The sequence below is a fragment of the Sus scrofa genome, unplaced genomic scaffold, assembly GCF_000003025.6.
Source record: "Sus scrofa isolate TJ Tabasco breed Duroc unplaced genomic scaffold, Sscrofa11.1 Contig2026, whole genome shotgun sequence".
Lineage (NCBI taxonomy): Eukaryota > Metazoa > Chordata > Mammalia > Artiodactyla > Suidae > Sus > Sus scrofa.
This window is the reverse complement of record NW_018085004.1, coordinates 639,622-665,288: the sequence shown is the minus strand read 5'-3', so window position 1 is coordinate 665,288 and position 25,667 is coordinate 639,622. Positions and strand designations below refer to the sequence as shown.

Sequence of the window (25,667 nt, the reverse complement as noted above, 5' to 3'; positions counted from 1 at the left end):
AAACAGTGAGCATGAGTCAATATTCAGGGTTTTCAAAATGTATTTGAATTTAAGAGACCAGAAAATTTAATTTTATATGTGTGTATATATACATATATACATATATATATATATATATATATATATATATATATATGCACACACACATATAAAGGGCAATTCTGGTAGATAAGGGAGAGACTCAGCAAATTTTATCACACATATAACTCATATATATATATGTGTGTGTGTGTGTGTGTGTATAAACTTCACTGTAACAACAAAACAAAAATCTATAATAGAGATATACACAGAAAAGGAAAAGCAATTCAAACAGCACAACAGTCATCAAATCATAAGAGAAAAGGTCAATAGAAAAAGAAACGGATATGTTCCACAAAGTGAAGCCAAAGTCAGTTAACAAAATGGCAGAGTATGTACCTACAGATAGTTAATTTAAATATAAATGGACTAAATGTTCCAATCAAAAGTCTAGAGTGGCCAAATGGATACCAAAGAAGACTCAAATATAAGCAAACAATGAATGATCACCTGCACATTGGGCAGCCATAGCCACAGACAGATCCAGGTTCAGCAGCTGTTTTAGGATAACAGCAATAGGCAGACAGTGCTCATGACACAACTAAATGGACTTACAACAGTGGGCAAAATGAGGTTTCAGGTAGTGCCAGAGTGGCAGCTGGAGAGCATCCACACATGGCAGAGGAGATCTACCTCTATGAAGTCTCTGGAAGGCATGGGGAAGGTGAAAACCACCCCCGTGACACCCGAGCAAGCAATGAAGCAATATGTGCAAAATTAACAAGCTTTGAACACCATGAGATTTTCAGCTACCCTGAAAAATATTTCTTGGGTCTAAAGCAAAGAAGCACAAAAGCAGGCCCAACAATAGTGGCTACAATGATGACCAGGGATCTTACATGAAGGTGTCTCATTATCCTGTGGCTTACAGATATGAGGTCCTCAAAGTCATTGGGAAGGGCATCTTTGGGCAGGTGGTCAAGCCTACCACCACAAAGTCCACCAGCATGTGGCCCTGAAGATGGTGTGGAACTAGAAGCACTTCCACCAGCAGGTGGCCAAGGAGATCCATATCCTGGAGCACCTACAGAAGCAGGACAAAGACAACAGTATGAATGCCATCCACATGCTAGAGAACTTCACCATCCACAACCACATCTGCATGGTGTTAGATGTGCTGATCATGAACATCCAGGAACTCATCAAGAGGAACAACTTCCAGGGCTTTAGCCTGCCTTTGGTTCACAAGTTCGCCCACTCCATCCTGCAGTGCCTGGATGCTCTGCACAAAAACAGGATAATTCATTGTTACCTGAGGCCTGAGAACATTTTATGAAAGCAACAGGGTAGAAGTGGGAATAAAGTGATTTATTTTGGCTCCAGTTGTTACCATCATCAGCAGATCAACATGTACATCCAGTCCTGTTTTTACTGGGCCCACAAGTGATCCTCAGCACCAGGTATGGCATGTCCATCGATATGTGGAGGCTGGGCTGCATCCTAGTGGAGCTCATGACTGATTACGCCATCTTGCCTGGGGAAGATGAAGGGGACCAGCTGCCTAGTATGATTGAAATGCTAGGCACGCCCTCCCAGAAAATGCTGGATGCCTCCAGATACAAAAATAATATATGTTTCAAATATTAATATGGGCTATCAGTGTGGGGAGGTATAAACCAAGTTTTTATTATTTTATTTATTTTATTATTTGAATATCTGTAATAAACCTATTAATTCTGAAACTGTTACGTTATTTAAGAGAGAAATATGAGAAAATCTTCCACTAAAAATTTACAGGACTTGGAGTTCCCGTCGTGGCACAGTGGTTAATGAATCCACTAGGAACCATGAGGTTGTGGGTTCGATCCCTGGCCTTGCTCAGTGGGTTAAGGATCCGGTGTTGCTGTGAGCTGTGGTGTAGGTCACAGACACAGCTCAGATCCTGTGTTGCTGTGGCTCTGGTGTAGGCTGGAAGCTACAGCTCCGATTAGACCCCTAGCCTGGGAACCTCCATATGCCATGGGAGAGGCCCAAGAAATGGCAAAAAGACAAAAAAAGTAAAAAAAAAAAAAAAAAAAAAAAAAAAAAGTTTAAAAATTTACAGTACTAACTGTATAACATGCCTTATCACACGAAGCAAAAATTAGTACCCCAACATATACATTTACACACAAATCTATATACATTTTCATAAGAACTTTTTTCCAAGTACTACTAGCATACTAGCAAGTAGGAAATTATGAAGATTTTAAAAGTATCTTTGGATCGTTGGAATTATTCACACAATAAATATCTTCATTATGTCTACCTTATTAAACCTGAGAAGAAATTTACTGCAGTTAAATAATCACACATAGCCTTCCCGGAAATAGGAATTCTTCATTGAAAATAGGTGATGTATATCCCTACTGCTTCATTATATTTTTCTGGTCTAGAGCTACTTCATGGCATTTTTCATCTCTCCATTTCTCAGAGTATAGATTAAAGGGTTCAACATAGGGGTGATAGTGGTGTAAAACACAGTCAAGGATTTATCAATGGGTAAGGTAGAAGGAGGTCTTATGTACATAAAAATACAGGGCACAAAGTATAGGACCACCACAGTAATGTGGGAGTCACAGATGGATAAGACTTTGTGCCTCCCTTCTTGACCAAGATTTTTCAGGGAGTGCAAAATGACCCCACTGGATATGAGTAAGAGCATAAAGATGACCACACAAATTGCCCCTTCTTTGACAACCTCGGTAAGGCCAATGATGTAGGTGTCAGTGCAGTCAAGTTTCAACAAGGGGCACATGTCACAGATGAAGTGGTCAATGCCATTGTGACCACAGAAGGGAAGGTTACAAACAAAGAGAAGCTGGACTACAGCATGTAGAAACCCACCCACCAGGTCAACAACAGCAGCAGAACACCCACTTGCTGATGCATGACTGTCAAATAATGCAAGGGTTTGCACATGGCTACATAGCAGTCATAGGCCATGCCCACCAGAAGTATTATCTCAGCATCACCAAATAAGTGCCCTATGAAAAGCTAGTTCATGCAAGCTAGGAAGGAAATGGTTTTCTTCTCATAGAGTAAGTCTATAATCATATTTGGTGTGACTGTAGTAGAATAAACAGCATCTATAAAAGATAAGTAACCAAGAAAAACGTACATAGGAGCATCCAGAGTTGTGCTGATCTGCACAGTCATAACAATGAATAGGTTTCCCACCAGTCGCTATGTAGATGAACAAGAAGAGGACAAATAAGATTTTCTGACCCTGAACGCTCTGGGTGAGCGCTAAGAGGACAAACTCAGTTACATTGTTCCTTTGTTCCATAGATTTTTCTCTATGTTTTATTTCAGAGCTCAGTACAAACTTACCTATAAATACAATTACCTGAAATCTTAGGTTAATTTGTTTATTCATTCAAGCAATAGGCATTGTGTTTTAACATGTTCCAGTACTTTCAGATATTATAATACAAAGCTGATCAAAACATGATCCCAATATCAAAAATTGTACAATTTAATGGAAAGGCAAGTCATTAGATACATACGTGGGAAAAAAACACATTATTAGTATTTTTGTCTTTTTTTTATTGTTTAGGGCCACACCCCTGGCATATGGAGGTTCCCAGGCTAGGGGTCTAATCAGAGCTGTATCTGCCAGCCTATGCCACAGCCACAGCAATGCCATATCTGAGCCCCATCTGCAACCTACAGTGCAGCTGAGGGCAATGTGAAATTCTCAATCCACTGAATGAGGCCAGGGTTTGAACCTACAACCTCATGTTTCCTAGTCAGATTCGTTTCCACTGTGCCACATCAGGAACTCCAAGGACACATTATTAAATAAATGTTTCCACAGCTAGACTGCCACCTGGAAGCTAACTAAACTGTACACTTTGCTAACACTTTATACAAAAAAATAAATTCATTAAATCTTTAATAAAAGATTAAAGAAGGATTTACTTCATAATCACTTTCCCAGATAATAAAGGAGATGATGTGCTACATCGGAGGGGTAGAAGAGTCTTCTTAATTAATCACTGAATTCCCAAATATGTACATTTGGATATTGAAAACTTTTTAAGGATTTAGGAACAGATACCACATTGTCAGTAGACAAAAGTAGTTTGGCAATAAGATTTACATTGTAGAAGGTGTAAATAGAGTTAATATATAAAGTAGATGAAGACCTCTAAGCAATTAACAAATTAAAAATATAAACAAAAATATAGGGTGTTCCTGTTGTGGCTCAGTGGTAATGAACCAAACTAGTATCCATGAGGATTAGGGTTTGATCCCTGGCCTCACTAAGTGGGTTAAGAATCCAGCTACCTGTGAACTGTGGTGTAGATTACAGAGGTGGCTTGGATCCCATGTTGCTGTGGCTGTGGCTGTGGTGTAGGCTGGCAGAGGTAGCTCCAATTAACCCCATGGTGTGGCCCTAATTATATATATGTATATATAACATTTAAACAAAACAATTAAAGCAAAAAAACATCTAAATGGCTAAAAAACATAATAGGATGCTGAAACTTAGGTATGAACAACAACAACAAAAAGAGTGGAAGTAACAGCCTGCTTAGTACAGAATTAGAAAGTCACTCAATCTAATGCTATAGATGTCACAGAATGTTCTAGATTTTAAAAGATTAACAAGCAATGCTTAGAGAACATAGCAATTAAATCTATCATGAGATTTAGAAACTCTGATGTTTAAAATATCCCCAAGTGGTTACACTTGAAATTAGTTTCTAATATACCTGATGTTAGAGAAGGTATATTTATTCTGGATCTTTAAATATGAAAGTATTCAAAGAGAGTATTACATCATAGAGTTGATTTCCACATATCTTAACAATAACAATATAACTTGGCTGATCAGGAGAGTCAGAAGAAAACTTAAAAGATTAAATTCTGCAGTTCCCATCATGGCTCAGTGGCCAACGAATCTGACTAGGAACCATGAGGTTGCAGGTTCGATCCCTGGCCTTGCTCAGTGGGTTAAGGATCCAGTGTTGCCATGAGCTGTGATGTAGGTTGCAGACGTGGTTCATATCTGGCATTGCTGTGTCGTAGGCTGGTGGCTACAGTTCAGATTAGACCCCTAGCCTGGGAACTTCCATATTCCATGGGAGCAGCCCTAGAGAAGGCAAAATGACAAAAATAAAATAAAATAAATTAAAAATAAAAGACTAATTCTCACTCCACCAATGACCTCCTGCAAAATGTAAAGCCTAGTTCAGAATCTTATGTATAAATACAGTTCCTGGGCTACCTACATAAGGAGAGAGCTATTCAACCCACATTCTTGGAGGTGATGGCTTCTCTTTTGCCTTCATGCACAGATGCCATCTCAAAATCACAAAAGGGCCAGATACATGTGCCATCACTGGACTTGAACTGTTTCTATGCTCACAGCAAATCTGATTTATGTAATTCTTTCAGAAAAATATGACTTTTCAATTTTTTGAGAATTTTCAAAATGGATATGAATGTCCATTTACCAGAAGAAATTTGAATCTTGATAGTGAACAGAGATTAAGAATATTCAGAGCAGGCAGAATTTGTCATATGAAAAAACAAATGTTCAATCAACATTTTGATTGGAGCTAAAATTGTAAATTTTGGATGAATTATTTAGATTATAAATGCTATTTGTGTTTTACCAATAAATTTGAAATACTGAAATAGCCTTTGTCACATTTTGATTCTCAACCAGTTATACTATCTGGTCTTCATTCCATATTGTTGAACTTTGGGTTTCTTGGAGCATGAAGAATAATTTTGTATACATACTCTATTTTTCGTGTCAATTATTTTAATTTGTGAAAAAGCCAGTCAAGTCATTAATGGTACAGGAAAATACTCTCTGAGGTAAGGGCAAAGGTCTGTCAACACTTTATCTACATTTAACTGTAGCTCCTATTATTGAGTAGTTCATTTGTGGCAACTCCAAACGTGATTCTTATCTAAATTCTTAGGGACCTAAGTCATAATCTTGAGGGTAGTCTCTTTATCTCCAGAGATGCCACCATGATAATCATCTTGTATATCAGGAATTACAGAACACTATCCTCTGGGGGAAAATCATAAAAGAATAACTGGAGGCCAAATCACCAAAAGGGAAAAGTCCAGTCTGAGCATAAACGAAATATGTAAAAATTTTCTTGTTTAAATCATTACCTTCAAAATAGGCAAAACCTTTTAAGATTTGTCTTTGCAGATGACATCTGACCTGATTTCCAGAAGATGAATATTAATTTCAGAAAAAATAATTTGAAACATGTTTCTAATGCAGATAGGTTTTGTCACATAATTTGTCACAGAGTTTAAAAAAGGCAAGTCAAAAGAATTTGTGTTTCTGTGAGAGCGAGATAGAGAAATATTTGTGGGACTCTTATATTTATCTCAAAGTGCTGCTCATGGAGGATTCACCAAAAAAATAAAAATATACTAGGTCACAAAAGATATTGCAATACATTTCAAAGGACTTAAATCATACAGACTAGAGCTATCTATCTATAGGGATAGATAGATGTGTGTGTATATATATATACACACACATATATATATGATATATATTAAAATGTAATTAACTAGAAATTTATAGCAAAAATTTAATATTTTCCAACTATTTAAAAAAAAGCAACACAAGTCTAATTTATCCTTGAACATTTTGAAAAATAAATTTTCAAGCAAAATATAATGGTATATGTATATAAAAGATATATTAAAAATCTATGAAATATATACGTAAACTACATATAATATGTGCTAATTTTATATATGTAAATTAACTTCATGCAGCTAAAGCAGTTGTTAGAGAGACATTTACAGCTGAAAAAGCAAGTGTTAGAAAACAAGAAATATTATAAGAAATGACCAAGTTTCTATGTCAAAAAGAGAGAAAAGGAAAAGTAAAATAAGGATAGAAAACATTATAGCATGTAAATAGGATATAGAAGAAAGAAATCATTGAAATAAATATTGATTGATGATTTCCTGTGGTGGCTCAGCACTAATGGACACAATTAGTATCCATGAGGACATAAGTTCAAACTTGAGCCTCGCTCAGTGTGTTAAGGACCCAGCATCACTGTGGACAGTAGTGTAGGTTACAGATGTGGCTTGGATCTGGCAGTACTGTAGCTGTGGCAGCAACAAGTGCAATTCATCCCCTTGCCCAGGAACTTCCATATGTCACAGCTGTGGACCTAAAAAGACTATACACACACACACACACACACACACACACACGTATATATATATATACACACAAACACATATTACACATATATGTGTGTGTATGTATATATATATACATACACACACATATATATATATATATATATATAAAACACATTAATTGAGGAATTGGTTCAGTGAAAGTTTAACAAATTTATCAGCTCCTAGCAAAATGGATTTAGGAAAATAGAGAAAAAATAAATTATTGGAACCAGGAATCAAGAGAATATCATCACTGCAGATCCTACAGAACTTAAAAACATAATAAAGGATATGATAAATGAATTTATGACAATATACTTGCCAAATAATAAATTGTCACTCCTCTGAAAAACACAACCTTCTAAATAAACACACTAATAAAATAATGTAAAGCTAGAGTAGTCTACTACTCAATAGAATTAATTATTTGGAATCCTTCCTTTCCCAAACAGAATATTATTCCCATACAGCTTTACTAATGAATTCTATAAAAAATTAAAAAAAATAGTACCAGTGCTACATAAATAATTTTAGATATGTGAGGAAGTTTTTATACTCCCCAACTCATTTTATGCACCCAGCATAACCCTAATACTAGAATGAAACAGGGACCAAAACAAAATCGAATTGATATCTCACATCAACATGAACAAATTTCTAAACATAATAGTTTGATTTTTTGGGTGTTATACTTTTATTATGTATTTATTTTTGTCTTTTTAGGGCTGCACCCACAGCATATAGAGATTCCCAGGATAGGAGTCCAATCAGAGCTGTTGCTGGCAGGCTACACCAGAGCCGCAGAAATGCCAGAACCCAGCTGTGTCTGCAACCTATGCCAGAGCTCATGGCAACTCTTGATCCCTAACCCATTGAGCAAGGCCACGGATCAAACCTGCAAGCTCATGGTCCCTAGCCAGATTTGTTTCCACTGCACCACCATGGGAATTCCCTGGATGTTTTATTTTTAGACTTTTTTTTTCCTTCATATAGTTTATGAGACAGGTCTGGAACAGTGTTTGGTCAGGGGCTAATTACGTACCACTACTGATGCAAAATCTTTCTAGTATTCAGCCTACTGCACTGAACCTGTGAACCACACAGTTTTCTAGCTACTGGGAATAGGCACTATTCCTGGTCCAGTGTGAGCACCAAGGACCCTTCTCTCTAATCCATCTGGGTAAAACTTTCCCCAGCTTCTGGTAGTTAACTCAAATCCATGAACTGATGGGGATCCTCTCCAGATCTCCAACATTCCTTCCCTCATTCTCTCTGAATCTCTCTTTCTGCCCTCCAAGTATATCATATGCAATATTTTACCATCAGAATTCTAGCTGCCTTGGTGCATTGGTCTCCTCAGACCCTCAATATCATCATCTCAACTCAGGTAGTCTACCAGGATCTTCTGAGGTATCTCTCTCTGTACTAAAACATAGAAACATTTTAAAAGTAATAAACTGGAAAAATCCTAGAGCCCAACTTTGTTTCCCATCTCTCAGTGGTCCTGGAAATTGCTTATGACATACAGTGTCTTGAAAATAATCATTTTATATTATTTGTTTGTTTTCTTGGTTTTACAGAAACCTATACATGAATATTTATAGCAGTTTTATTCACAATTTCAAATATCTACAAACAATCAAAATATATCTTAATAGAAAAAAGGATAAACAGTGGCTCAGGTGATACAGTTTAGAATACTACTCAGGGAAGGCATGAGGTGTTGACAACCAGGCAAAGTGGTTGTGAATTTGGGACCCTCAACTCTGGCCTTGCACCAAGTCTCTTGGTCACCAAGGCTTGGTGGCTTCTCCATGGAGCTCAGGATGGAGCCCAGTAGGTCTGCCATCTTGGAGTGACTGAGGGGGCAGTGGTGTGTCTTAAAGGGAAGGGAAAAATGCCTTTAAGGCCTGAAACATGTCCTAGGCAGAAAAACACCGGCCTGCCCCACCCAGCTCCCTTGGGGAACTGAAGCCACCAGGGGAACCTGGAGCAGCCTCACAAGGGCAGAGGACCAGCCGGCCCTGTCCCATACTCCCTCCCCAGTCAGAGGTGGGAGGCTGGCTGGTGCAGTGATGATTAATGGCAATTCCTAGAAACCAAGCCCATGAACAAGTAGACGTGCTCTCATAGAGCTGGCTGGAGGCCCCCGCCGCACCAGGAACTACAAGTCCATCTGTGCAGTCCTCCCCATGTCACCTTAAATAGATTATTCACTATAAAAAATATAGAATACTAGTCAGCAATGAAATTAAGTACTGGTAAATACAATAATGTATAAATTTCAAATGCATGATACTAGGAACAAGAAGCCAGATTTAAAAGAAAAAATACTGGGCATGATCTTACATATAGAAAATATAAAAAAAAATGCAGCAACAATAGTTAGCACTAATAATAAAATTCAAAAAAGCTCTGAGGTACAAAATGAACAAAAATGATTTTCATTTATATACATCAAATATGAATGATTTATAAGCAATTTTATGTTAATTTTGTATATAACCCCATTTACAAAGGAAGAAAAAAGAATAAAATGCTAGGTATTCACATGAGTTGAGGGATGTATGTTAGCTTGGTTGTGGTAATCATTTCACAGTATACATGTATGTAAAATTGTACAACTTCTATACATAAAATTATTGTAGTGGCCACTCCCACGTCATATGGAAGTTCCCCAGCCAGGTACTGAATCCAAGCCCTAGTTGAGACCTATGCCACAGCTATGGCAAGGCCAGATTCTTTAACCCACTCTGCCAGACCTGGGATGGAACCTGTGCCGCTACAGCAACCCAAGCCACTGCAGTCAGATTCATAACCAATTATGCCACAGAAGGAACTCCAAATATATACAATTTTAATTTCTTGATTACACTTCTATAAAGCTGGAGGACAAAAAGACAAAACTGTAGGAATGGAAATGAGTCAGTGTTTTCCAAGGTACAGGCAGGGATGATACAAGGAGGCATTGAAAAATAATTTTAGTGATGAAACATTTTGAATATTGATTAATATGGTGATTACACTAATATATGTATTTGTCAATACCTGCAGAACTTTCACAAAAAATGAATGGTATACTGCAAAGATTGTGTCTTATATAAAACTGGGAAACAAAGAACTCTTACATTGAAACATCAGACAATTGGAAAATTTAATTGAAGACAAGATCCTATGTAAAATAGTAGCAAAAAAAAAATTAAATTTTCAATGAAATATACTAGATCTATATGAATGTAAATGAAGAATGGTTAAGCATAAATAGCTACCCAGTTTGTGGATAAGAATTCTCAATTATCTAAAGATACAAATTTTTTCTCAATCAAATCTTATTGAAAACAGTTTGTGTAGTTTTTTACCAGACTAACTTATTGAAAACTAATTTAAAAATATAAATATGCAAGAATAAACAGAGTTCTGATAATGTATAGTAATAAAGGAGACCTAGACCTATGAGATATCAATGCCTATTATATTTTATTTTTCCTGGGCTAGGATTCAAATAGGACCTGAAATTACCAGCCTATGCCACAGACACAGCAACATGGAATCCAAGCCATACCGGCAACTTACACCACAGCTCATGGCAATGCCAGATCCTTACCGCTGAGCCACAGTGGGAATGCCTCAATATGTATTTTAAATCAAAATCAATCACTTCTCATGTTAAATAATAAAAGAGTAAACAAAAAAACTGGGAGTTAATAGAGGCATGATTTTTTTTTCCAAACACATACTATATATCTTAGAATACAAAGTTGGGATATCAAGTAATGATGAAAAATAATTATACATCTAAAAAATGGCTATCTACAAAAATCATTAAAATACAATTCTACTTAACCCCTTACATTAAAGTGCAGATTGTTCAAAAATTTAAATATAAAAAAAACAAAAAGACAAATTTTAAGTGTTGAAAAAATGTGGGAGAATATTTTGGTAACATTGAAATAGGGAAATTATGAAAGTTCCCACTGTGGCACAGGGGGTTAATGATTCAGATTGTCTCTGGTGTTGGTTTGATTCCCAGTGTGGCACAGGTGTTAAGGATCAGGCATTTCAGGAGCTATGGCTTAGATCACACATGCAGCTCAAATTCAATCCCTGGGCGAGGAATTTCCCTATGACATAAGGGTGACTGAAAAAGGAGAAGGAGAGAAGAAATAGAAAAATTCTTCCTAAGCAAAACATAAAAGACATAAAATATTGATAGTTTAATTATATATTTCTACCTGACCAAAAATATTCTGCACAGTACAGAAAGAACAAAATCAAATTAATGAGCTAGAATAAAATAATAATTCCACAGACATTGTAAATGGAATAACTTCCTTAGTGTATGATTAAATCATAAAAATCATTATGGAGGTGTTCCCATTGTGATTCAGTGTTAAGGAAACTAATGAGTATCCCTGACTAAGCTGGTTTGGTCCCTGACCTGGTTTAGTGGGTTAAGTATCCAGCATTGTCATGAGCTGGGGTGTAGGTCACAGACCTTGCTTGGCTTCAGCATTGCTGTAGACCAGCAGCTGCAGGTCCAATTTGACACCTAACCTGGGAACTTCTATATGCCTAGTGCAGCTGTAAAATAAATAAATACATAAAAATAATTATAGAAAAAGTTCAGGAATCAAAACACATAAAATTCATTAATAGGCAATTCATGAAAAGTAATACAAATTATTTTATAATGAGAATAAATGACCAAAATCAATTTTATTTCTTAATAATTAATTTATAAAAATTAAGCAAAACTTCTTTAATCAGACTGTCATATGCCAAAAATGTATATAAAGCAGTGGTTGTTGACAATGTGGTCAAAATATATACTCCAGAATGAGGGAAATAATATGTTTGGTTCAATGTTCTGGATGGCAATAAATAAGAACATCAACTTTTTATGGCTGCACCTGCAGGGCTAGGGGTAGAATAAGGGCTTCAACTTCAGGCCTATGCAACAGCATCTACAAAACCATACCTAAAATTGAATCTAAATTTGACTTATTTTAAAGTAATTTCATTTCTTAACAAATAAGGAAAGTCACACATTGGAAGCATGATTTCCACTATTTATTCTTAGTCTTATCTGTGAAGGTGTGTTCACAATCTGAAGAATGAATTTTTAACTCATTCATAAGGATATGGAATTCTTCTTTTATCTGGTTTGACAACAGAGGACTAAAGGCTGCGTTATTACCTGAGAAAATACTCTAATTCATTTGCATGTCTGCTCATTTTCTCCATGGATTTTTCTGATTACTCAGAAGATTGTTTTTACTTGCACTATATCTTATTTAAAAGAAATTTCATGGTGCACACACAAAAAGACGGACAAAAAATTTCCATGTTAAAGGATTATTTATCAAAAAGACAAAGAAATCATGTTTACATAGGAAGATAGCAACCAGTCATTTCCCAACAAAACGTGTCTCTAGTAACTTAATGTCTTACTAACTTCAAAATAGAAAAATATCTTTCAGTTGTGCAGTCCTTCTCATTCTACCATGTTAATGGAGCCAGCAGAGTTGACCTAATATTTTGAGAGAAATTCTTGTGATTTTCTTTTCTCCATGCTATACTTTAAGCCTAACAAAGGCTTAAAGTCAGTTCTTAAAACATCATTTTTTCCTGATATTGGCAAAGATCATTGGACATTGTACCCCTTCTAAGCATATTTATCATTGAGTCTTAGTACTGTAATGTGTGCAAGACTGAGTCATACTTAATTAAATTCACTGGGTTGTTTCATAAAATTTTAAAAGTACACATACATGTAAAAACACTACTAGGTTAAATCATATAATTAGGGTGGGAAAGATGTAATGCAGAGAAAAAAATTTCTTAAGAAGCATAATGAGGGAGTTCCCGTCATGGTGCAGTGGTTAACAAATACGACTAGGAACCATGAGGTTGTGGGTTTGATCTCTGGCATTGCTCAGTGGGTTAAGGATCCAGCATTGCCATGAGCTATGGTGTAGGTTGCAGACACAGCTGGGATCCTGAATTGCTGTGGCTCTGGTGTAGGCAGGAAGCTACAGCTCTGATTAGACCTCTATCCTTGGAACCTCCATATGCCATGGGAGCAGCCCTGGAAAAGGCAAAAAAAAAAAAAAAAAAAAAAAAAAAAAGCATGATGAGATCATTGTCAGTCAGGAATGAAATACCAGCCCAGTCATTTTGCTCATTAGATGAATTAATCAGACATTTCCCAACCTGTCACAGTAAGTGTTCCTTTCCTTTTATTTGATACTAAATTTATTCTGCCTTTACATTTGGTTAGATATACAAAATTTTACCAACAATTTAGAAGTAATAACCAATATATTAATCTATTAAATTATTACTTTCTCAAATTTTTGGTATGTGTTCAATGAGAGAAATTGTGTTATGAGTGAGAACACAGCAAATTAATAAATGGGAGGATGTGGGGGGAGGAGAAGGGAATCATATAAAAGGTCCTTCTGCATGGATCTCACATTCATATAACATAGTACAACAGTAAAGTAAAAATTTAATAAGGTAAGTATAGACTTTTTCACTGCTTATACCAAAACAAATAGAGTTCTGTTACAGAAATTAGAGAAAGAATCCTACTCTGGATAATGTAATCACAGAAGGCCTTTCTTAAAATGTGATGAATAGGCTGAGATCCAAAAACAACAGTAAATGGCTACCATTAAAAGCACTGTTACACACAGTAAAATGAAATAAAATTTAATTAATTAAATAAAATTATCTCACTTCAGAGATGATATGGTCTATATGAGTAAATTCTAATAATCCAAAGGAATATCTTTAATAACATGATAACAGAAAAAGTAGTAAGAGTATGCACTCCTCTTATTCTTGATTTGTAATAGGAAATATTACAGCATTTCAATATTGAGATTAATGTGAGCTGTGGAACAATTATGTATGGCCTTTATTATGTTCAGGTACATTCCATCTGTACACAATTTCTGGAGAGATTTTTTTCATTAGAAAATGATGAATTTTCATGCCTTCAATGAACAACACAAAGAAGAAATTAGGAAAAAATTCCACTTAGCACCAAAAAGAATAAAATTATTATCACAATACCATAAATCAAATACACTAATATTTTTTTTAAAAGAGTAAAATAATTAAGAGTAAACTAAAGCAGGAGGCAGTTGTCTTCTACAGGGAAAACTACAAAATATCACTGAAAGATGTTACAGAAGCCATACCTAAATATAAAGGTTTTCATGAGATGGGGTTCTTAATTTTGTTTTCTTTTTCAGGTCAGCTGCATGCAGCATATGGGTGTCCCCAGGCTAGATGTTGAATTGGACCTCCCAACCTGTAACACAGATACAGCAACACAGGTCTCAGGACACGTCTGCAAATTACACCACAGCTCACACCAGATACTTAACCCACTGAGGGCAGCCAGGGAAAAAACCTGGCATCCTCATGCATGTTCATAATCCATTGACCAAAAATGGAAGGTCCACAGAATACTTAATACTCTTCAGGTGTCAACATCAGCTAAGATGATCTACATCTTCAATCAAATATTATCAAAACTCAAAAAAAAAACTGTTTTTTTTTTTTGCAGAAATAGAATAATCCATCCTAAAACTCTTACTAAATCCCAAGGGAATTCAAATAGCCAAAGCAATTTTGAAAAAGAAGAACAAATTCAGGTGTTTCCTATTCCTGAAACTAAAACATTTTTTGAAAGTATAGGAATCTCAGCAGTATGGTTTTGGCCTAGAGACAGACATATAGCAAAGAGTGATCAACATGGTGCTGTAGGAAGCCCCTGAGCTCAATTCCTCCCATAGGGATACCAAAATTACAAGTATTTACAGAGCAAATACTGATGACCATGACCTGAAGACTGGCAAACTATTTCCTCTGAAGCAAAAATATAAAGAAGGAACTACAATAAAACAGAGGACAGGAGACAATAGAGTCAAGAATCCCAAGTGGGAGACACACAAACATGAGGATAATGACAATTGTAATGATTCTCTCCCAAAATGGGAGGGCTCTGAGCCCCACTTTGAGCTACCTAGCCAAGGAATCCTGCACCTTAGAGGAAGTGGATCCAAAATAATTTGCCTTAGAAGGCCAGTGGGGCTGACATTTGGAGGAGCCAGAAGACTATGGGAAGTGGGCAGAAGTAGTCATTTGAAAAAGGCTTGGGTCAGACTCACATGCTAATAATACAGAGCCTCCCAGATAAGCAGGGAGCAATTGAGACTCACTCTGGTGATGTAGTTGCAGGCAGCAGCCTTTTGGGAGAGCTGTCCTAGGATAGCTGGAAAACTCCATTTTGGAACCCTTCTTCAAGCTTTGTAATAATACGACCCAGCCCTGTCCATCAGCCAGTGTATGGCAGGAAGCCCAACCTAGGCTGCTAGCTGGGCATGAGCACAACCCCACCTACCAGCAGCCTGGCTACTGGTTCCCCAGTCACTCATGACCATCTTTACCCACCAGGGGTGAGCACAAGATCCAGAATCCCTTGGTCTCTCACCCCACCTATGGGCAGGTCAACATCACAGTTTGGGACCTGCTAGCCATGCCAGGAGAGACCCACCCAGTGTGTGGATAAGAAATCATAGTTCCCTAAATATACAAATTATTTCTCAATCAAATTTTATGCAAAATACCTAGGAGTTGCAGTTTTTACTGTACTTGCTTATTGAAATTTCATTTCAAAACATGAACATGAAAAAATATTAATAGATCTGATAATGAGTAGTAATGGAGTCCTAGGCTTATGAAATATCAAATTATATTCTAAATCTTATGTAATTATATCCTGTGTTAAATGGAACATGAATAAAGAGATTCATGGAAGATGACAGACCCCTCAAATGGGTCCAAACATATGTCATATATTAAAACACAAAGTTAAGATATCAAAGCCATTGGAAAAAATAATAATGCATTTATATAATAGCAATCTAGAAAAATAATTAAAATGTAATCCATACTTGACTCTTTGCATCAAAATGAAGTGTAGTTGATTTAAATTTTAAAATATAAAATCTAAAGAAACAAAAAGACATTATAGTCAAATGTTGAAAACATGTGGAAGAATATATTGATAATGTTGAAAATGGGAAATTCTACTATCAAATTAATTACGTATATGTAATGATATTTCTTCAAGGCCAAAAATATGCACAGTATAAAAATAAGAAAAAAATAAATAAGAAGGCATAAAAATAATTCCTTGGACAAGATAAATGAGATAATTTCTTTATTATATAATTAAATAATAAAAATATGTATGGAAAAATATCAGTGATCAAATATAATACATACAATCATTAACAGGAAATTAATTAAAAAGGAATACAAATCCCTTTAAAAAGATAAAAGGATGACAAATTTCAAATGTATTTATTTGTAACTAAAATATACAAATGAAGTAATTTATTTAATAAAAATTTCATATATAATAAAGGTTCATTAAGCATGTGTTGTTCAGAATGTGGTCAAAAAGATATTTTCCAGACTGAAGGGAGTAGTAGTTTTGGTCCAGGTCATGAATGGTATTTTGGCAGTACTATGAACATGAACAATTTCAATGCGTATACCGATAGACTCAGCAATACCACTTCTAGGAACTCACACTTAGAAAATCTCAAAAAGATTTACTTGCAGAATTTTTTCTTAGAGAAAAACACTGGGGACAACATGAAGAGAACTGGATATACCAGTTTTAATATGTCTTTGTAGAAGGGTTTAGCAGATGAGGAAAGAGAAAGAGTTAGGTCTATATACACTGGCATATAAAAATTTTAAGGAGGCTGAGAAGAAAAATGCAAAAATAGAATCATAAAGGCAAACATATATGTAAAATATATTTATTTTTGCAAACATTATTACTTGAAGAACTTGAGAAACAGACTCATGTGACTGTCTCTGGAAGAAATGGGAGACACTGGTAGGGGATGGGTAGGGGGTTTATTCTACAATATTGCATTTGTCATGAATTCAATTTTGAATGTCCTATTATCCATTATACTTTCAATATTTTATTTTAAAAATTAATTATTACTTTAAAATATCATATCTAATGCAAATTAAAGTGAGCAAAAAGTATAATCTGTGCAGCATTAAATATTTTAACAATTAGAATAAAATGAATGAAGATGAAATGAAAGAATATATCTAAAATAACACAGAATTAGAAAGTATTAAAAGGAAATAAGTAAACGAGTGTAACTCTATAAAAATTTTATTGACTAATGAATTACATATTATTTATTGACTCCCTATGTTAAATGAATTTCTTGTTTTTAGATGCAGTGATAAACAAGGCATTATAAAATTTTAAAAAAGAAACCACTATAAGTAGCACAAACTATTAAATCTTTTTTTATATTTTAATTATCACAAATCCTTTAAAGTTTGCATCAAATTTGTGAAGACTTTTACATTCCAAAAAGATTGACCCTAATGCTAAATTACTCTTTTCTTGATGTATAGTGCACTTATTTACGACTTACTATGATATAATTTTCTCCAGAGATTCTTCATTGCATTAATCAACTGAGAATTTCTTGGACTGTAAATTAAGGGGTTCAGCATGGGCCTTATGATTATAGAAAACATACTCAATGATTGTCAATGGGAAAGGTCTTAGCAGGTCTTGACTACATGAAAATACAGAGAACAAAGAATCAGATAACCACAGTGATGTGGGAACCACAGGTCTGGAGGGCTTTCTGCCTCCCTTCCTGACTCAGGCTCTTTAAAGAGTGAAAGATGACTCCATAAGAGATGAGTTAAGAGCAGAAAAAAAAATAATAATGCACATCAGTCCTCCATTGGCCACCACTAAGATGCCAATGACACAGGTGTCAGTGCAGATGAGTTTCAATAATGGGAACATGTCACAATTAAGTGATCAGTGACACTGAGGCCACAGAATGAGAGCCCATAAATAGTGCTCAGTTCAACAACTGAGTGCAGAAAACCTCCAATACAGGAAACCACTATTAGCACAACACATACCCTTTGCCTCATAATAACCAAATAATGCAAGGGCTTGAAAATGGCAACATAGCAGTCATAGGCCCTCACCAACAGAAAGGAGATCTCTGACCCAGCAAAAAGGTGCTCAGTAAAGAGCTGAGTTATGCAAGTTTCAAAGGATATGGTATTGTATCCAAAGAACAGGTCTGAAATCAATATGGGGGAAATAGAATAAGAATAAATTAGGTCTATAGATGATAAACTAGTAAGAAAGAAATACATCAGTGAGTTCAGGGTCTTACTGACAGTTGAAGTCACAGCAATGTGCAGGTTGACCACCACAGTCAAAATTTTGGAGAGCAAAAATATAACAGAAAGGACTTTCTGCTCCTTTGGATTCTTTGTGAGGTCCAGGAGGACAAAAAAATCACATTGTTTCTTTGTTCCATCTAGTCTGTACAGGAACTGACGTCACATATTAGAAGTAATTTACCTACAAAACAGTGGGGGAACCTTGTTAATGTGTTATAAATTTACTCTTTTGCTTATCCATTCAATTATATGAATATGTATAAAATTTCTACTTATGTCATAGACATTGTGATTACCAGGCTGAATAATTCATATTTCCCTATGCTCAGTGATATGATAGTAGACAAGGGATCAGATAATTCCAGACACATGTAACAAATGTGGCTGTGAGTATATTCATACAATGGAAGATTCAGAGTGTAGGAATGTGTTAATCTAAATGGAATCAAACAAAGTCTCACAGAGGAAGCATTTTTTTTTTGCAGTGTTTTAAAGGAAAAGTGATTAACAAGAGAAGATGAGAAGGGAATTCCATGAAAAGTTGCACCATGTATAAAGTCAAAAATATGTAATACTGAAGAACCATATAAGCAAATTTCCATGTTTGGTGTGGGTACATGAATAGAGCATTACTGTTTTGGATTGTCTGAAAACACACTTAGACTTTACTTCTTTCCCAGGGTCTTGTGTAGGATATTCCTCCTTTCCCAAAAATGCATGCTAAAGCACTTTTACTTTGTATCTCAGACCATGTCTTTCACTTATTTTCAACCTTGAAGAGGCAACATCTCCAACTTGAACATCTATAATTGCATATCAGTTTAGTATATATAAAAACAAAATTTACATTTTCCAAAATAAAAAGGGAGTTCCCCATTTTATTAAATGGTACCACTTTCCATGTAATTGTTCAGACAAGAAAAAAAGGGAAAAAAATACTGCCAAAGTTTTTCACTCCTTACTGTTCTCATATTACTTATTTATAACTTTATCACATCATCTTTTCTTTACTTTCAAATACATCCCAAATTTGATCATCCCCCTACCCCTGCATTTCCCTCCTGGCCCATGGCAATAGCCTCCTGCCATGCCAATCCACGTTTATTCTGGACTTCAAGAATGTGTTCTCCTGAAACATCCCAGAGTATTCTCAGAATGTTTTACATGTTCTGATTTATCACTACACTTCTTAAACTCTTAGAGTGGATTCCAACCATGCACTCACAATTTAATACATCACCTTGAAATTTACAGTAATAAGAAATCTAATCCCATTTCTTAGTTTAAGAAACAATGTACAGAATATCTCATTATTTTCCCCAATGTCACACATTTTTAAGTGGTAGAACTAGAACTGAATCTAAGTTTGACTTATTTAAAGTAATTTAATTTCGTACATAATAAAGTCACACAACTCTGAAGGATTATTCCCAGTATTAATCTTACCTGTGGAGGCTTATTCATGAACTGAATAATGAGTTTTTAACTCAGTCCTAGGGATATGGAATTATTCTTTCATCTGGTTTAACAACAGAGGGTAAAATTCTGCATTATTATTGAGAAAATTATTTATTTTATTTGCATATCTGCTCAATTTCTCAATGGATTTTTCTGATTACTCAGAAGAAATTTTTTTATTTGCACTCTATCTTATTTAAAATAATTGTCATAATGCACACAAAAATATAGATAAAAAATACTATCTTACAGAATAATTTATCAAAAAGACATACAAATCCTATGTTTACATAGAAAGGTAGTGATCAGTCATTTTCCAAGAAAATCTGTCTTGAGTAAATTTTTGTCCTACTAATTTCAAAATGGAAAAATTCCATTCAGTGGTGCAGTCCTTCTCATTTTACATTATTGGTAGAGATAGCATAGTTGACTTGAGATTTTGAGATAAATTCATGTGCTCTACTTTTCTTCATGCTATACTTTAAATTTAACAAAGGACCTCCTGAAAAATTTATATCAGTTTTTAAAAAGATATCATATTTTTCCCCTCATATTGGCACATATCACTGGAATTTTTATCCCTTCTAACCATATTTATCATTGAGTCTTAGAATTGGAATGTGTCCAAGACTGATGATTAATTAAATTCACTGGGATTTTTCAGAAAATTTAAAAAGTACACATACATGTAAAAACACTACTAGGTTAATTCACATAGTTAGGGTGAGACAGAGGTAAAGCAAAAAAAAAAAAATAGCCTTAGAACCATGATGAAACCATTATCAATCAAGAATAAAATATCAGCTCAGTCACTGGTTCCAGTTAGATTAATTAACCAGAGATTCCAAACCTGCTACAGTAAGTGTTTATTTCCTTTTATTTGATACTAAACTTGTTTTGCCTTCAAGTTAGGTTAGGCTTAAAAAATTTATCACCAATTTAGATGCAATAACTAATTTTATGTATTAAATTATGATTTTTTATGTTTTTTTTAAATTTAAGGTCCCTATCCAATGAAATGTTTTGAATGAGAACACAAAAATTAATAAAATGGAAGTTGTCAGGAATCATATAAAAGTTCTGTCCTGAGTGACTCATATTCTTACAAAAGAGTAAAACAAAAAAGCAAAAAATTTAATAAGGTAAGTATAGAATTATTCACAGCTTACAGTATAACAAATAGACTACTGTTACAGAAATTAGAGGGAGAATCTTACTATGAATAATGTATACAAAGAGTATTTCTTAAAATGTGATGATTAGGAAAAAAAAGTGATGATTAGGCTCAGATCCAAAGGATAGGAAATGGGGAGTTACCACTATGGTTCAGCTGTAAGGAACCCAACTAGCACTCATAATGATGGGGGTTAGATTCCCAGCCTTGCTCAGTGGGTTAAGGATCTGGCATTGCCATGAGCTGGGGTGTAGGTTGCAGATGCAACTCAGAGCCCAAGTTACTGAGGCTGTGGCATAGGCCAGATTCTAAAACCCTAACCTGGGAACTTCATATGCTAAAGGTGCAGCCCTAAAAAGATAAAAAAAGGATAAGAAATGGCTACATTGGAAGCACTCTAGGGGTAGAATCAGAACTGCAACTGCTGGCCTATAGCTGTGTCTGTGACCTACAGCACAGCTCATAGCAACACTGGATCCTTAACCAACTGGGCAAGGCCAACGATTGAACCTGCATGCTCACAGATCCTAATCAGGTTCCCATCTGCAGAGCCATAATGAGGATACCTTCTTTGTTATTTTAAAAAGAAAAATGTCTCAGACAGAATATTTTGTATGTAATGCAACTGAAATTGAATATTATATATTTAATTATATATTATATACATTATATATATATAGTATAAAAAATCAATTATACTCACCTATAGAATTAAATAGTTTCACTAGGAGTTCCTGTCATGGCACAGTGGCTAACAAATCTGACTAGGAACCGTCAGCTGTGGTGTAGGTTGCAGATGCGGCTCGGATCCCTCATTGCTGTGGCTCAGGTGTAGACCAGTGGCTACAGCTCCGATTGGACACCTAGCCTGGGAACCTCCATATGCCATGGGAGTGGCCCTAGAAAAGGCAAAAAGACGCACAAAAAAAAGTTTCACTAGAATGGACAAAATGGCAAGAATACAACTAAAAAAAAGCCTCAGAAAATTATGTTAAAGTGCATAAATTGATTAAAAATCATTGAAAATGGAAAAATTTTATTAATTGCCTATTTTTTATCAAATCCCTCCTTATATGTATTACACTTTTCCAGTCAATATGATAAACAAGACATATATAGATTTGGCATTACATCAGATAAACACATTAATGACCCAATAATGCAGTTAATGCTTTATTATAATAAATGATTTAAAGGAAAGGAATAGGTCAGTTTTAAGAGACTTTTAGTTTGCAAGAAGTTGAACCTAAAGGTCATATGAACCTCTTCATGGTGAATGTCAAACTTACTTACAAGATAGTATGTTGCTTCTCCAGAGCTTCTTCATAGCATTAGACAACTCAGAATTTCTTAGACTGTAGATTAATGGGTTCAGCATGAGAGTTATGATTGTACAAAACACAGTCAATAATTTGTCAATGGAGAAAGTCTTGGCAGATCTTGCATACATGAAAACACAGAGAGCAAAGAAATAGACAACCACAGTGATGTGGGAACCACAGGTCTGGAGGGCTTTCTTCTTCCCTTCCTGACTCAGGATCTTTAGAGAGTGCAAGATGACTCCATAGGTGATTAGTAAGAGCAGAAAGACAATACTGAAGATCAGTTCTCCATTAGCCACCAGTAAGAATCCAATGACAGAGGTTTCAGTGCAGACAAGTGTTAATAAAGTGTACATGTCACAGATGAAGTGATCAATGACATTGGGGCCACAGAATGGGAGCCCATAAATAGTGCTCAGTTGAATTCCAGAGTGCAGAAAACCTACATTCCAGTGTTACGGCAACTACCCAGCAGCACTGCACTGCAGCATACCAGCTCTAGCAACAGCCCTGTGGCTGTAGTGTACTAGCTCCAACAGCTCTGTGGCTGCAGTGTATCAGCTCTTTTACTGGGTGAGAAATCAAGTGACCACTCTGAGAGTTGGAGAATTCAGGTTTATTATACCGGCAGGCTCAGAGGAGATTGATCTCTAGAGTCTGAACTCGGAAGAAGGGTTTCACAAGGCTTTTATGTGCTACCTCTTCCAGGTCTATGCTTGGCTAGTTGGACCTGAGTGGCATCAGGCAAGGCAGTAGATGTGGAAACAAATTTACAGAAGCAGATGTGTGGCGGAGGGGTGGTTAGGGCAGTTGGCTAGATTTTGCTTAGTCATCATGGCCGGGGTCTCTCCTTTCTATATTTTTATTGGTACATTTTCTCCTATACCAGGACACCACCAGCAGCACAAAACACAGCCTTTGCCCCATGATAACCAGATAACGCAAGGGCTTACAGACGACCACATAGCCATCACCAACAGAAGAGGTCTGATCCACCAAATAAGTGCTTTATAAAAAGTTGAGCCATACAAAATTTGAAAGATATGATATTTTTTCCCAAAGAGCATATGTGAAATTTATTTGGGGGAGATGACTGAAGAATAAATGGCATCCATAAATGATAAGCTAGCAAGAGAGAAGTACATTGGTGAGCCTGAAAGTAATAGTCACAACAATGAGCATGTTCCCCACCACAGCCAAAATATAGAAGAGCAAAAACATAACAAAAAGGAATTTCTTTTCACTTGAATTATGTGTGAAGCCCAGGAGGACAAAGTAAGTCAGATTTTTCCTTGGTTCCATCTATTATTTTATGATTACTGATTTCAGATATTAGAAATAATTCACCTATAAAACAAGGAAAATATATTCAAAAGTATTATCAGCTTAATATTTTTCTTTTAATTCAAATTTTAAAATGCCTTTGGAGGATATATTTGCATCATATAACCTGCCATAGAAATTAGGGTCACCATTTGAAAAGTAATAATTTGCATCTATAAACCCCAAACTCCCCATCCATACCACCCCCTCCCCCTTAACCCTAGGCAACCACAAATCTTTTCTCTATGTTCACAAGATTATTTCTGTTTAGAATGGATAAGCAATGTGCTCCTTCTGTATAGCACAAAGAGCTATATCTTGTCTCTTGATGTAGACCATGATGGACAGCAGAAATTGGCACAAAACTGTAAATCAAATATATTCTATTTAAAAAAATTGGGTTTACCATTTTGAATAATTTTGTTTCCATGTTCTCAGTGATTTGACATATAATAATGTGATTTTACAATTTAAGCCAATTTGATAAATACCATTATATATATATTCATAATGTGCTGAGAAAAATTTGAATCAAGCTGTGATTGGGAAGTACCTCCCAGAGGAAGCAATGCTTTAGCTGAGTTTAAAGGAGAAGTGAGAAAACTGAAAAGAATGGAAGGAGAACAACATAAAAAGCTGCACCATGTATAAAGTCACAACACTGCAAGGATTCATTTAATACAACCTACATACTCAAAGTCAGTAAAAATAAATTTTAATGTAAGGGTATAGACCAGAGGCATTGCATTAGTTGCTAGGACTGCCTATTAAGGAACAATAATTGTTCATCCTGTTTTTAATAAGATCTTCTTCATTCCTTTTGAGGCCTCAAACTAACAACATATTTCTAGCAACATTCTCTTCATCATGAGATATATATTCTCTCAGATGATAGGTAGTTTCCCTACAAACTTCCCAGCCCCCAAATCCTTACTAGATTGCTAGAAATTCTATAACAAAGCAGCATAAGTAGTAGAACTTTATCACCACATCATTGTGGATGCTAGAAATTCAAAATCAATGTGTCAGCAGTACTGGATGCTCCTGAAGACTGTGAGGAAATGACGTGTTCCATACCTCCTTCCTTGGCTTTTGTCTGTATCCAAATTCTCATTTTAATGAGAATACCCATAACACTGGAGTTTCACCCAAGGGATTTTATTTTAACTCAGTTACCTTTGTAAAGAACATATACCCAAATAAGGTCACATTTTAAAGTTTTGGGGATTAGGACAGCAATGTATAAATTTTAAGAGGGCAAAATAGAACCATGGTTGTATGATCTTACATATCATATATCCCACAGCAATAGTTGTCCCAGATAGTCTACCACTACACTAAAACCTCCTTCTTAGTGTCTTTACTTGGATCGTCTTTTTTGTTAACTATAAAAGCTAAATCACTCTGAAATCGTGTGTCTTCAGTCTCTATCTCTCCCTTAATTTTCAGACTTGTATATGAAACTATCTAATTGATTTCTTGAAATAAATATCAACTTAATATTTATAAAACTAAATATTTATTTTTCCACAATAAACTTACTCCTTCCTAGGTATTCCCTAATTAAATGGTACCATATTGCATATCATTGTTCAGAATTTATATTGGACAGTATCTTTCACTTCTTTGCTTCTCTTGCATTACTTAGTGAAAATTATAATTAGTCTCATTGACTTGCCCTCTAAAATGTATTCCAAATTTGATTATTAATGCACTACCCCATTCCTTCCTTTATTTAATCCAGTAGCCTCCTTCAAGTTCGCTGTGCTTTTGTTATTTGCTTCACAAAATATTCTCATGAAGCAGCCCAAGCAATTTTTTTTTGGCTGCACCTGCAGTGTGTTAAAATTATCAGGCCAGGGATCCTA

At 35.4% G+C, this 25,667-nt stretch overlaps 4 pseudogenes; 1 reads left to right on the top strand and 3 right to left on the bottom strand.

Moving 5' to 3' along the window:
* The first annotated feature begins 519 nt into the window (after positions 1-519).
* LOC110258419 lies at positions 520-1,668 on the top strand (annotated as a pseudogene).
* A 790-nt stretch (positions 1,669-2,458) lies between these two features.
* On the bottom strand, positions 2,459-3,349 carry LOC110258437 (annotated as a pseudogene).
* A 14,500-nt stretch (positions 3,350-17,849) lies between these two features.
* LOC110258418 lies at positions 17,850-19,986 on the bottom strand (annotated as a pseudogene).
* Positions 19,987-22,439: 2,453 nt separating this feature from the next.
* Positions 22,440-23,778, bottom strand: LOC110258417 (annotated as a pseudogene).
* Between the last annotated feature and the right edge of the window lie 1,889 nt (positions 23,779-25,667).